The following is a 14,947-nucleotide window of genomic DNA, read 5'->3' on the forward strand; positions in this document are numbered from 1 at the left end:
ATGTTGCGCACATCCCCTTTGGTCTTGAGATACAACACCCTGTAACACACCAGGCATGCGCCTTCTCTGCTGCTGATTGATGGCTTCACGTGGCAGAGGAAAGTCTGCCTGTCTGTTGCGACCTGAGACATGGGCCGGCGGCATGTGGACGCTGGGTGGACGGAGCGTGAGAGGGTGGACACCGGTGGTGGCTTAGGGGGCGGTCAGTTCACCCTCTCTCGTTGTGGGACCCCTGATAATATATATATATATATATATATATATATATATATATATATATATATATATATATATATATATATATATATATATAAATATAGACTTCGAGATATATATACATCTCCACTTCCCGAGGGCACCAGATGAGTGTGAGGTTAGTCTGCATTTTTCGTCAAGCCACTGTCAATGTGAGAGAACTCGTGTCCAGCTTATAAGCCTATACTTGCATAAACCACAAGGGAAGATTAACAATCTTTGGACAACACCCACCAGTGAGACTCGAACCCAGAAAGCACAACTACCTTCCAGTAGCTGCCATAACTAGTATGCTTTAACCCACTACACCATCAGACCCTACAAAAGAAGTAGAGACTTCGAGATATATATACATCTCAAACATGTCCACTTCCCGAGGGCACCAGATGAGTGTGAGGTTAGTCTGCATTTTTCGTCAAGCCACTGTCAATGTGAGAGAACTCGTGTCCAGCTTATAAGCCAATACTTGCATAAACCACAAGGGAAGATTAACAATCTTTGGACAACACCCACCAGTGAGACTCGAACCCAGAAAGCACAACTACCTTCCAGTAGCTGCCATAACTAGTATGCTTTAACCCACTACACAATCAGACCCTACAAAAGAAGTAGAGACTTCGAGATATATATACATCTCAAACATCTCCACTTCCCGAGGGCACCAGATGAGTGTGAGGTTAGTCTGCATTTTTCGTCAAGTCCAAAGATTGTTAATCTTCCCTTGTGGTTTATGCAAGTATAGGCTTATAAGCTGGACACGAGTTCTCTCACATTGACAGTGGCTTGACGAAAAATGCAGACTAACCTCACACTCATCTGGTGCCCTCGGGATATATAAATATATATATATATATATATATATATATATATATATATATATATATATATATATATATATATATATATATATATATATATATATATATATATGTCGTACCTAGTAGCCAGAACGCACTTCTCAGCCTACTATGCAAAAGCCGATTTGCCTAATAAGCCAAGTTTTCCTGAATTAATATATTTTCTCTAATTTTTTTCCGGTGAAATGATAAAGCTACCCATTTAATTACTTATGAGGTCAATTTTTTTTTATTGGAGTTAAAATTAACGTAGATATATGACCGAACCTAACCAACCCTACCTAACCTAACCTAACCTATCTTCTTAGGTTAGGTTAGGTTAGGTAGCCAAAAAAGTTAGGTTAGCTTAGGCTAGGTAGGTTAGGTTGTCGAAAAAACATTAATTCATGAAAACTTGGCTTATTAGGCAAATCGGGCCTTGCATAGTAGGCTGAGAAATGCGTTCTGGCTACTAGGTACGACATATATATATATATATATATATATATATATATATATATATATATATATATATATATATATATATATATATATATATATTAGTATATTTTGGTAGCAGTCTTTCCTGTAGACATATATTATTAAATATGACCGAAAAAGTAAGATTAATAATTCTAACACGAATTTTCTCAATCTTTCCAACATTTCTTTTCACTGTTGGAGGTAATTCAAAAATCAATTCTCCAAAATTCATTTTTATTTCTAGTCTGACGCGACACTTGAGCGCGTTTCGTAAAACTTATTACATTTTCAAAGACTTTAGTTAACAAATACACAACTGAATAGAACTTACACATCTCCGATTTTGTTTATATCTGCATTTGAGTGAGGTGGATGGGGTGAGGTGGTATTTAATAAGGAATTAATTTCATCAACACAAGCCAGAACATGAAACAATGGGTATTGAAAAGAAGTGATTGTAGAAATCCTATTGGTCCATATTTCTTGATGCTTCTATATTAGAGCGGAGTCTTGAGGTGGGTAGAATATAGTTGTGCATTAATTGGCTGTTGATTGCTGGTGTTGACTTCTTGATGTGTAATGCCTCGCAAACGTCAAGCCGCCTGCTATCGCTGTATCTATCGATGATTTCTGTGTTGTTTACTAGGATTTGTCTGGCGATGGTTTGGTTGTGGGAAGAGATTATATGTTCCTTAATGGAGCCCTGTTGCTTATGCATCGTTAAACGCCTAGAAAGAGATGTTGTTGTCTTGCCTATATACTGGGTTTTTTGGAGCTTACAGTCCCCAAGAGGGCATTTGAAGGCATAGACGACGTTAGTCTCTTTTAAAGCGTTCTGTTTTGTGTCTGGAGAGTTTCTCATGAGTAGGCTGGCCGTTTTTCTGGTTTTATAGTAAATCGTCAGTTGTATCCTCTGATTTTTGTCTGTAGGGATAATGTTTCTATTAACAATATCTTTCAGGACCCTTTCCTCCGTTTTATGAGCTGTGGAAAAGAAGTTCCTGTAAAATAGTCTAATAGGGGGTATAGGTGTTGTGTTGGTTCTCTCTTCAGAGGTTGCATGGCGTTTCACTTTCCTTCTTATGATGTCTTCGACGAAACCATTGGAGAAGCCGTTGTTGACTACGACCTGCCTTACCCTACAGAGTTCTTCGTCGACTTGCTTCCATTCTGAGCTGTGGCTGAGAGCACGGTCGACATATGCGTTAACAACTCTGAACAAATATGAACATAACATATATGACAAATATGAACAAATATGAACCTCATACTCTCTGACCAAACTAAGTTCCAAAGGGTAACGAAGGACACTACAGCCGAATTGAAAGCAAAGGTCAACAAACTGATCGAAACTGTGAACGCCAAGAAATCCGGACACACAAGCCTGGAAACCCACTTCGGCCAATCATTAGCCAGATACCCACACCCACGTACAGACTGGCGAAGCGACTCAACGGCCTGCTGACTCCTTATGTTCCTTGCGCCTTCAGCCTGAAGTCTCCAAAGGAATTTGTTGACTTACTGCGGGGCACACGGGCCACAGGGATAAGAGCCTCGTTGGACGTAGAATCGCTGTTTACTAACGTACCAGTGGACGAGACAATCGGGATGATAGCCGACAGAGTGTATCGTGATCCAGCCTGTACTCCTCTTGACATACCAGAAAATATCCTAAGGAAACTACTCCAAGCTTGTACTAAAGAGGCACCCTTCTTGAGCCCGGATGGGCACATGTATAAGCAAGTAGATGGGGTCGCCATGGGTTCTCCCCTAGGTGTCCTGTTTGCAAACTTCTACATGGGTACCATCGAGCAAAAAGTCTTAGTCGACATGAACATGAAACCGGCCATATACTGCAGGTATGTTGACGACATTTTTACACAGGTACCTGATGTCAGACATCTGCAGGAGTTGAAGGAGGCATTTGAGCGGAGTTCCGTGCTGCGTTTCACTTATGAGATGGAAAAGGATGGGAAGCTGCCCTTTCTAGATGTAACAGTCATGGAAAAGAGCGGAGGTTTCCACACTGCAGTCTACACTAAGGAAACGAGCATAGGAATGTGCCTAAATGCCAAAAGTGACTGCCCAGATAGGTACAAGAGGAGTGTTGTTAACGTATATGTCGACCGTGCTCTCAGCCACAGCTCAGAATGGAAGCAAGTCGACGAAGAACTCTGTAGGGTAAGAAAGGTCCTAGTCAACAACGGCTTCTCCAATGGTTTCGTCGAAGACATCATAAGAAGGAAAGTGAAACGCCATGCAACCTCTGAAGAGACAACCAACACAACACCTATACCCCCTATTAGACTATTTTACAGGAACTTCTTTTCCACAGCTCATAAAACGGAGGAAAGGGTCCTGAAAGATATTGTTAATAGAAACATTATCCCTACAGACAAAAATCAGAGGATACAACTGACGATTTACTATAAAACCAGAAAAACGGCCAGCCTACTCATGAGAAACTCTCCAGACACAAAACAGAACGCTTTAAAAGAGACTAACGTCGTCTATGCCTTCAAATGCCCTCTTGGGGACTGTAAGCTCCAAAAAACCCAGTATATAGGCAAGACAACAACATCTCTTTCTAGGCGTTTAGCGATGCATAAGCAACAGGGCTCCATTAAGGAACATATAATCTCTTCCCACAACCAAACCATCGCCAGACAAATCCTAGTAAACAACACAGAAATCATCGATAGATACAGCGATAGCAGGCGGCTTGACGTTTGCGAGGCATTACACATCAAGAAGTCAACACCAGCAATCAACAGCCAATTAATGCACAACTATATTCTACCCACCTCAAGACTCCGCTCCAATATAGAAGCATCAAGAAATATGGACCAATAGGCTTTCTACAATCACTTCTTTTCAATACCCATTGTTTCATGTTCTGGCTTGTGTTGATGAAATTAATACCTTATTAAATACCACCTCACCCCATCCACCTCACTCAAATGTAGATATAAACAAAATCGGAGATGTGTAAGTTCTATTCAGTTGTGTATTTGTTAACTAAAGTCTTTGAAAATGTAATAAGTTTTACGAAACGCGCTCAAGTGTCGCGTCAGACTAGAAATAAAAATGAATTTTGGAGAATTGATTTTTTAATTACTTCCAACAGTGAAAAGAAATGTACGAAAGATTGAGAAAATTCGTGTTAGAATTATTAATCTTACTTTTTCGGTCATATTTAATAATATATATATATATATATATATATATATATATATATATATATATATATATATATATATATATATATATATATATATATATATATATATATATATATATATATATATATATATATATATATATATATTGTGACGATAATCTCCTTCAAGAGATTGAGCCGGCTCTTCCCTCCTAAGTTTGTCGCTATACATCCCTATACAACTAATATGGAAGAAATATCCAACAAGTACAACTCCAAGGTTTGCCAGAGAGCAAACGTATTCAGCACCAGGAACACCTGCTCCGCCTCCACCACTCGAACCACCAAACTACCTGTCCATCGCCTGCTCATCGCTGATTGGCCGGTGGTCAGTCGCGCCTGCTCCTCCACCGCCACACTACCTGATGTCTGGGGCCGCCACGACCTGCAGACCTCACAATATCCAGTGCTTTCAACAAGTTAACACGTCTCGTTGGTAGACTAAGCTCTGGCTTACGTGTACTAAGAGAGGTGGCAGCTTAAAGCCAATATTCCTGCACCCATATTTACATTGTATATTGTTCACTTGTTATTACTCACTTGTCATAACGTAACTTTTCATTTTGCCTTTTGATTATTCTTATTATTTTGATTGAATGATTTTATGTTCCAATTTGTATGTCCATTTTATTCATGTTTTGCTTTTCTAACGTAATTAAAATCTCATTGTTAAATTTACTTGTGTTTTGTGTGTCTTCCCATTACCTTATCACAGACGAAGTTCCAGATTTTCTCTTTTTTGTTTCTATATGTGACGAGGCCATACCCCTAGCTTTTGAAACAGCCGAACACCAACGCGTTACCGTCAGATATTAAGTGGGGGCCTGTCCTAGGAGCTTCACTCAGGTACTGGTGCCAAGTAGTAATTTATGGTAAGCGTATTTAACTTTGGTAACGTAGTTTTACTATTTTTCATATTCAATTTCATTTCTATATGGTGCGGAGTGTATTGTGCATTACGAGAGTAGCATATAGTGAAGGTGAGACAACTTTGGATTACGTGGTGACTGTAGGCCGCAGTCATACTCTTAATTGGTCATCTCTCCCTCCGTGTTATTACTCGTGTTTACCATCTTTTGTCCCTTGGATATTTCTCATATTTTGACAGATCATCATATTGGTACCCTGGTACTGTGGTCTGCCCCCGGGTCAAGTGCACCTAATCTTCTGCAATCTGACTGTAGGAGGACAAAGAGGGCCATAGTTCCTCTAGCTCGAACTTTAGTTGCTGAATTGGGACCTCGGCAGCAGTTCTCGTCACCAGTTGACACCTCGCACCCCTACACGTCAGTCAGAGATGATGATACATACAACGGTAGGGAATTAGCTTACTTTTTCAGAGCACGAAAGTTCGCTAATTCTGTATCATATTAATTTCAGTAGGAAAAACTTGCATATGTCCTATAGAGACTCTGCAAGGTATGCCTACATCCTTGGACTACCAATTTTACTTTTGAGGCAATTAACTGTTTCATTTGCTTTCGAAACTCTGTTTCATTTGTTTAGTAGGATTTTCTTGCCCTTATCCTCTTAAATGAGTACCGGGTACAAGATTTCCTGCGCCTTTGATTTAAATTAATCATTTAACATCTTGTACTTAACTTTAATTGTTAAAGATTCCACAGGATAGGTACCAGTTGCCACGTTGTCCTGTTTCTGACATTCACTATATAACGGTATATTCGTTGTACATTTATTTGCTAATTTCACCATGTTTCGTCTCCAAACTTTCCGTGCAAATCCAGCAGGTGAAATAGGGACTTTAAGTCGTGCCAAGAAGACTGAATTACAAACTCTTGCACATGAGTATCAACTAGAAGTTCCCTACCAAGCCAACAGAAATGAACTACACAACCTGTTGCTGGATCACTATTTAGAGCAAGGTAAGATAGACTCTGAAACTCATGAAACTTACTATATTGCAGATAAAACAGATTTGGCAACGATGAAACTCAAACTAGAGCTGGCCAAGATTGAACGTGAGCAGCAAAGAGAAGCCCTCGAACAACAAGAACGAGCAGGTGCCATACGAAGGAAAGAAAAAGAACGTGAGGCTGCCTTGAGGAAGGAAGAACAAGAACGAGAAATCGCCCTCAAAGAACGTGAACTCGCCCTCCAGGAACGTGAGGTTGCAATGTTCCAGTAGCGGGAACGAGTACAGCTTGAAACCAAACAACGCGAGTTGGAGATGCAACGCGAACATGACAAGCAACAAGCGACTCTGGCTCTAGAGTGTCATCAACGAGAATTCGCGTTGGAAACTTCACACCTCGCTCAACGCCAGCAAGCTACTGCCAATCTTCCCGTCAGTTTTAATATATCACATGCAAGTAAGTTAATGCCATCCTTTGTAGAAGCAGAAGTTGATGTGTTTTTTACCACCTTTAAAATCCTTGCTAATCAACTCAGTTGGCCTGTCGACCAGTGGGCCACACTTCTCAGAGTCCATCTTACAGGTAGAGCTGCAGTCACACTCAGTACTTTGGCATCTGAGAATGAGTACCAGACTCTGAAACAAGCAGTGTTGGACGCCTACCTCCTCTCCACAGAAAGTTATCGAAGGAAATTCCGTGACCACCTGAAGGCAAGTACCACTACCTTCCTCGAGTTTGCTAACACAAAACGGAGATATTTTATGAAATGGCTGGAAGCAGCACATGTCTCTACTTTTACAGAACTCGTCAACCTGATGCTAGTTGAAGAATTCTTGAGGCGTGTGCCGCCTCCTGTCCGTCTATACTTAGCAGATAAATAAGAAACCGACTACCTGAAGTGTGCTAAGTCGGCTGACACTTACAGCCTCATCCACCGGCTGACACCCGAACCATCCTCCAGTAAGAAGTCGTGGTACAGTTACGAGAAAGCGAGTACCGAACAGGCTGGCTCGCAATTGTACTGCAAGTATTGTAGACTCTATGGACATACCATAGACAAGTGTGGTAAGTCTCAATACAAAGGAACCACTGACACACAGAAATCCAAACCAACTCCTCCTAAGTCCGGTAAGCCTGTGATGAATGTTGGTGTTAATGTTAATGATCTTTCTCTTTTCAGTAAACACCTGTATACTGGAACTGTCTCTGCCAACGGTTCAAATCCGGAGGGACGTTTCAAATTGAAGATCTTGAGGGACACAGCGGCTCTTCAATCGATCATCTTGAAGTCGGCTGTGCCCAACATCGCCTACACCGGAGAAACTATCTTCATCACTGACCTCACCGCTACCACTCCTTATCCTCTCGCCAGAGTCCACCTGGATTGTCCCTTCGTGAACGGAGAAGTCCAAGTCGCCGTCAGGGAAAAGCCTTTTCCCATGCCTGGAGTGCAACTTCTCCTAGGCAACGACTTGGCAGAAGACCTGCAACCGACCAACCTGATCGTCATGGACAAACCCCAGGTGTGTACCTCTGTACTAATTAATCCTATACTCGAGTATGTTCCAGCAGAAGTTCAAGAGAGTGATGAGGTTTCTCCTCCAGTTCTAGTGACCACTCGTGCACAAGCCGCACGACCACAGCCAGCTGACTCTACTGCTACTGCTGTCCCTCAAGACCCTCAGAAACTACCCCCGAATCTGACCAAGTTGGAGTTCCGTAAGTTGCAGAGGGAAGATCTTACCTTAACACCATTGTTTTTCCAGGCTGAGACTCAACCCGACAGTATTCCTGGGTTCTTCCTAGAGAACGACTTGCTCTACCGCAGATATAGACCCAGTAAACTGAAGGAGGAGGACGATTGGGCCAACATCGAACAACTTGTGATTCCTACCAGCCTGCGGCCCAATATTCTACACCTGGCCCACGGAGCACTCTCCCACTACGGATTCAACAAGACTTACCATGGGATTCGTCAAGACTACTACTGGCCAGGTATGGTAAACAGCGTCAAACAGTACGTAAAACAGTGTCATACATGTCAGATGGCAGGCAATCCGAACATCTCCATTCCCAGAGCGCCACTGATTCCCATACAGGTGCCTGCGGAACCTTTCCACAGACTTATAATAGACTGTGTTGGTCCTTTACCTCGGACCAGTTCAGGTAACGCCTATATCTTAACCATCCTGTGTCCTACCACCAGATTTCCCATAGCAGTTCCAGTGAAGAACATCACGGCTGCTACGGTTGTAAAGCATCTATTGAAGATCTTCACTCAATACGGATTTCCCAGGGAGATTCAGAGCGACTGTGGTACCAACTTCACCAGTGATCTCTTCAAAAGGACACTGGAGGAGTTCAACATCAAACAGGCATTGTCCAGCCCCTATCATCCTGCTTCACAGGGTTCTCTTGAGCGTAGTCATCAGACTATCAAAGCACTCTTGAAAAAGTTTTGTAGTGAAACTCTAAGGATTGGGATAAGCAAATTGATTTGATTATGTGTATTTACCGAAGTCTTCCCAATGAGTCCCTAGGAGTATCTCCTTATGAGATGCTCTACGGCCGTAAGTGCCGTACTCCCCTTAAGGCTTTCAAAGACTCTCTAAGAGATGCCACCTTCAGTGAGCATCAGAATGTGCCCCAGTTTCTTCAAAACCTTCAACACATTCTAGAGAGAGTCCACCGTTTTGCCCATGATAATCTATTGAAAGCCCAGGAGAGGATGAAGACTCATTACGACCAGACCAGCAAAGTAAGAAAATTTAAGCCGGGAGACTTCGTGCTAGCATACTTCCCTATCCCAGATTCTCCTTTACAAAACAGGTTTTCAGGACCATACCGCATCAAGGAGTGCAGAAACAACCACAACTACGTTCTCGAGACTCCAGATAGGCGGCGGAAGACCCAGCTGTGCCACGTCAACCTCCTGAAGCAATATAATGGTACTCCTCCCACTGTCATGATAAACTATTCTACCTTCACAGAACCCTACATCCACAGTGAGACCTTCCCAGCTTCTCCTCCCGAAAGCACTGACAAGGAGTCAGCGCTTTCTAATTCCGAAATCCTTAATGATCTTCCCAAATACTTTCAGGATAAGCATAGTGCACCTCTTGTCAAGATCTTCAGAGAACATCAGGAGTTGTTCCGAGATGACCCCCAAGAGTGTAATGTTACCCAGCACGACATTCAACTGCTCCCCGACACCCGGCCGATTCGTCAACCCTTCTACCGAATCAGCCCGAGCAAGAAGGAAGTCATGCGTGCTGAGGTGCAGTACCTCTTGGATCATGGACTGGCTACACCTTGTGAGTCCAACTGGGCCTCACCCTGTATCTTGGTGCCCAAACCCCAAGGTAAGGTGCGGTTATGTACTGACTATCGTAAATTGAATAACGTAACAGTCAAGGATGCTTACCCCTTGCCAAGGATAGATGACATCCTTGACGCCATTGGTAGTGCCCAGTACTTGTCCCAAGTGGACTTGCTGAAGGGGTACTATCAAGTGTGTCTAACGGAGCGAGCTAAAGAGATATCTGCCTTTATCACTCCTTTTGGACTTTTCAGATATGAACGCCTTCCTTTCGGACTATGTAATGCCCCGGCCACCTTTCAGAGAGCTGTCAACCGTGTCATCCAGGGCTTGGATAACACATACGCCTACCTGGATGATATCGTCGTAGCATCCAACACCTGGAGTGAACATCTGCTCCAGCTGCGACGTCTGTTCTCCAAGCTCCTGACAGCCGGCCTCACCATCAACCTGGGCAAGTCCACCTTCGCGAAAGGTAAAGTGCGTTATCTGGGTCATGTTATTGGGAGTGGCAGCCTAGCTCCGTTAGACTCGCACACTCAAGCCATCCAACAGTATCCACAGCCTACCACCAGGAAGCAGCTCCTGCGCTTCCTTGGTCTTGCCTCCTACTATCGTAGGTTTGTGAGAAATTTCAGTACAGTCGCCACACCTCTTATCCTATTAACCAGTCCCAAGCAACGGTATAAGTGGACCATGCAGCAAACCGTTGCTTTCGAACAACTCAAATTCCTCCTCTGTTCTAATCCCATTCTCGCCTCGCCAGATATCACCAAGCCTTTCGTCCTGCATGTCGACGCCAGTGGTACCGGCGTTGGTGGTGTCCTGATGCAACGAGGCGAGGAGGTTCTACCTGTCAGCTACTACAGCTACAAATTGAAACCACACCAGAGGAACTACAGCACTATTGAAAAGGAGCTACTATCCATCGTCCTGAACCTCCAACACTTCGCTCCGTACCTACAAGGCGCCAGGTCTACAACCATCTTCTCAGACCACAACCCTCTCCGCTTCCTACATCAAGCCCAATTCACCAACCAGCGTCTTCTACGATGGGCTCTGTATTTACAAGATTTCAACCTGGAGATCCGCTATATCAAGGGTTCTAACAACATCATAGCCGATGCCCTCTCCAGAGTTTATGAAGTAGAAGCGACTCCATCTATTACTCCACCACATAACGACGTACTTCTTCCAGAACCGCAGGCTTCGGGGGAGAGTTGTGACGATAATCTCCTTCAAGAGATTGAGCCTGCTCTTCCCTCCTAAGTTCGTCGCTATACATCCCTATACAACTAATATGGAAGAAATATCCAACAAGTACAACTCCAAGGTTTGCCAGAGAGCAAACGAATTCAGCACCAGGAACACCTGCTCTGCCTCCACCACTCGAACCACCAAACTACCTGTCCATCGCCTGCTCATCGCTGATTGGCCGGTGGTCAGTCGCGCCTGCTCCTCCACCGCCACACTACCTGATGTCTGGGGCCGCCACGACCTGCAGACCTCAGAATATTCAGTGCTTTCAACAAGTTAACAAGTCTCGTTGGTAGACTAAGCTCTGGCTTACGTGTACTAAGAGAGGTGGCAGCTTAAAGCCAATATTCCTGCACCCATATTTGCATTGTATATTGTTCACTTGTTATTACTCACTTGTCTTAACGTAACTTTTCATTTTGCCATTTGATTATTCTTATTATTTTGATTGAATGATTTTATGTTCCAATTTGTATGTCCATTTTATTCATGTTTTGCTTTTCTAACGTAATTAAAATCTCATTGTTAAATTTACTTGTGTTTTGTGTGTCTTATCACCTTATCACAGACGAAGTTCCAGATTTTCTCTTTTTTGTTTCTATATGTGACGAGGCCATACCCCTAGCTTTTGAAACAGCCAAACACCAACGCGTTACCGTCACAATATATATATATATAATATATATATATATATATATTATTAAATATGACCGAAATATATATATATTATTAAATATGACCAAAAAAGTATTACAAACAGAGGAATGTGCCTGAATGCCAACATTGACTGACCAGACAGGTACAAGAGGAGTGTTGTTAACGCTTATGTCGACCGTGCTCTCAGCCACAGCTCAGAATGGAAGCAAGTCGACGAAGAACTCTGTACGGTAAGGCAGGTCCTAGTCAACAATGGCTTCTCCAATGGTTTCGTGGAAGACATCATAAGAAGGAAAGTGAAATGCCATGCAACCTCTGAAGAGACAACTAACACAACACCTATACCCCCTATTAGACTATTTTACAGGAACTTCTTTTCCACAGCTCATAAAACGGAGGAAGGGGTCCTGAAAGATATTGTTAGTAGAAACGTTATCCCTACAGACAAAAATCAGAAGATACAACTGACAATTTACTATAAAACTAAAAAAACGGCCAGCCTACTCATGAGAAACTCTCCAGACACAAAGCAGAACGCTTTAAAAGAGACAAACGTCGTCTATGCCTTCAAATGCCCTCTTGGGGACTGTAAGCCTCAAAAAACCCAGTATATAGGCAAGACAACAACATCTCTTTCTAGGCGTTTAACGATGCATAAGCAACAGGGCTCCATTAAGGAACATATGGTCTCTTCCCACAACCAAACCATCACCAGAGAAATCTTAGCAAACAACACAGAAATCATCGATAGATACAGCGATAGCAGGCGGCTTGACGTCTGCGAGGCACTACACATCAAGAAGTAAACACCAGCAAACAACAGCCAATTAATGCACAACTATATTCTACCCACTTCAAGACTCCGCTCCAATATAGAAGCATCAAGAAACATGGGCTAATAAAAATAGGCCTTCTGCACTTACCTACCTTTAATACCCATTGTTTCGTGTCCTGTCTTGTGTTAAAAGTTTATTTTCACCTCATCCAAAACTATTGTAACATGTCACTTCACCCAAATGTAGGTATAAAAAACTCGAAGTTGTTTAAGCTCTATTCAGTTAAAGTTGTGTGTGTATGTGTAAACTAAAGTCTTTGAAAATGTAATAAGTTTTACGAAACGCGCTCAAGTGTCGCGTCAGACTAGAAATAAAAATGAATTTTGGAGAATTGATTTTTGAATTACCATCAACAGTGAAAAGAAACGTAAGAAAATCGAGAAAATTCGTGTTAGAATTATTAATCTTACTTTTTCGGTCATATTTAATAATATATATACATATATATATATATATATATATATATATATATATATATATATATATATATATATATATATATATGTATATATATATATATAAAGTTTGTGAGGGTACCACCTCTGGTGCCAATGTGGGGACCCATAGCCTTGGAGAAGAAAATAAAAAGTATTCAGAGGAGACCTTGTGGTTTCTCACTGAACACTAATATTATCTTCTCCTACCACCCCCATTCTTTTGTATGTACACATATATATTTGCTTTATTTGAACTTTGTTACAAAAAAGGCGTTACATATAGGGTGCAAAGATTGTTATCATAAGTTGTCGAGTTCCTCCAGCTCCTCAGATGGCGGGCAGGAACCCTGAATGCAGTGTGCATTTCCCCTCTGTATTGCCATGCTGAGGCGCTGGAAAAGAAAGCTGGCAGCTCTAGGGTCCCTTGTTGTTTCAATGAGCTTAGAACCCAGTATCTTCAAAAAACTGGTAGAACTTTTACCACAGGCACCGAGTGTCTCAGAAGCAATGGGGACAAAATTGTAGTGGTGATCCAGTTCTCTGTACTTACGAGATTTGGCTGCTTCCCTGTGGGTGGCAGCGCCACTTGGTTGTGCAACACTGAGGTTGATGTAGGTGTTAGCCAGGGTTGATACGTACGTGTAGTCCCATACCAACTGCTTGCCGTTTTTCCAGGGGTTCACTGTGATACCATCTGGGCGACCAATAAGAGCATCAGAGTTACGGGGCGTTAGTTAATGGGGCTTTTGATGATGTCGTTAACTTCACTGTGGCTCGAGTGCCATCCCCCTGTACTTTGGCAGAGTAGGCCATGGTGACCGTACCTATCAACCACCACCTCGCCGCTAATACACCTATATCTGGTGTGGATTGGGGCAGCAAGGCGGAGGGCCACAGCAATTCGGAGGAATTGCCATCCCAGCCATCTCTGAGGAACCCAGCATCTTGCCACAGGGTATCCCAGCCATCTCTGGGACACCCGGCATCTTGCCACAGTATCCCAGCCATCTCTGGGACACCCAGCATCTTGCCACAGGGTATCACAACCATCTCTGGGGCACCCAGCATCTTGTCCCAGAGTATCCCAGCCATCTCTGGGACACCCAGCATCTTGCCACAGGGTATCCCAGCCATCTCTGGGACACCCAGCATCTTGTCCCAGAGTATCCCAGCCATCTCTGGGACACCCACCATCTTGCCACAGAGTATCCCAACCATCTCTGGGACACCCAGCATCTTGCCACAGGGTATCCCAGCCATCTCTGGTACACCCAGCATCTTGCCACAGAGTATCCCAGCCATCTCTGGGACACCCAGCATCTTGCCACAGAGTATCCCAGCCATCACTGGGACACCCAACATCTTGACACAGAGTATCCCAGCCATCTCTGGGACACCCACCATCTTGCCACAGGGTATCCCAGCCATCTCTGGGACACCCAGCATCTTGCCACAGAGTATCCCAGCCATCTCTGGGACACCCACCATCTTGCCACAGAGTATCCCAGCCATCTCTGGGACACCCACCATCTTGCCACAGAGTATCCCAATGATATATGAAATTTGGAATGCTTTAATGTGACAATTCCAACCAGGCAAACTTCTTCTATTTATACAGAAGGATTCTCTCTCCTCTTCCTTAACCAACACTGAGATGACAGACGGAAAAAAAAACAGTAACTGAAACTTTTTTGATAGATATTACACTGAAGATTTGTGTTGAAAGTTGCAATGATTTTATCTTGAGGTTATCTTGAGATGATTTCGGGGCTT

The sequence above is a fragment of the Procambarus clarkii genome, chromosome 27, assembly GCF_040958095.1.
Source record: "Procambarus clarkii isolate CNS0578487 chromosome 27, FALCON_Pclarkii_2.0, whole genome shotgun sequence".
Classification (NCBI taxonomy): domain Eukaryota; kingdom Metazoa; phylum Arthropoda; class Malacostraca; order Decapoda; family Cambaridae; genus Procambarus; species Procambarus clarkii.